This window comes from Penaeus monodon, chromosome 33 (assembly GCF_015228065.2).
Source record: "Penaeus monodon isolate SGIC_2016 chromosome 33, NSTDA_Pmon_1, whole genome shotgun sequence".
Classification (NCBI taxonomy): domain Eukaryota; kingdom Metazoa; phylum Arthropoda; class Malacostraca; order Decapoda; family Penaeidae; genus Penaeus; species Penaeus monodon.
Window position 1 is genome coordinate 30,000,509 of NC_051418.1, and position 718 is coordinate 30,001,226.

Sequence of the window (718 nt, forward strand, 5' to 3'; positions counted from 1 at the left end):
AAAACCCTGTCACCGCTATGCCCCTCGTAAACGGTGCCGCTCCTTTGGCACTCTGGGCGTCGTCTACTCGTCTTCTCGCCCCCCCTCCTGCGATCCGCCTCCATCAACTTCTCCATCTACCTCTGCGTCTACTTCATCTACTTCTCCATCTACTTCGCTTAAGCGCGTCATTTTCGAGGCATCTCGGAGTGTCTCTCTCCTGAAGCGGTGCGTTTTAAGAGGCACTTCGCGTGGCACTGTGTACATTTGGCACTCTGGGACTCTCTCTGCTTTAACTACTTCGTGTGTTCTGGCTCTTTCCTTGTTACTTTTTTTATTTTTTTTCTGTTTCTGTTTGCTTTTCTTTCATTTTTTTCTGTTTCTGTTTGCTTTTCTTTCTTTTTTTCTTTGTTTCTTGCTTGATAGTTATTTTTTCACTTCTTTAGCCCACTTGTCTTCTCTTGTCTTTTTCGTCTTTGGGTGTTTTTACCTTTTTTACTTTTTTTTTTTTCTTTTTTTCTACGTCTGATTTTAGTTTGTTTTCTGCTTTCTTTTCTTTTGTTTTTCCTACGTTTTGTCTCGTTTTTTTGTTTTTTTGTTTTTTTTTTATAAAAGGAGTTTTCTTTGTTTTTCTTTTCCATTATTACGTTTCCCCTTATTCTTCCTCCTTTATTGCATTTATTTTTTTTTCTTATTTTTCAACGAATCTGAAATACGTAGAATGGGGGAAGAAAGGAGA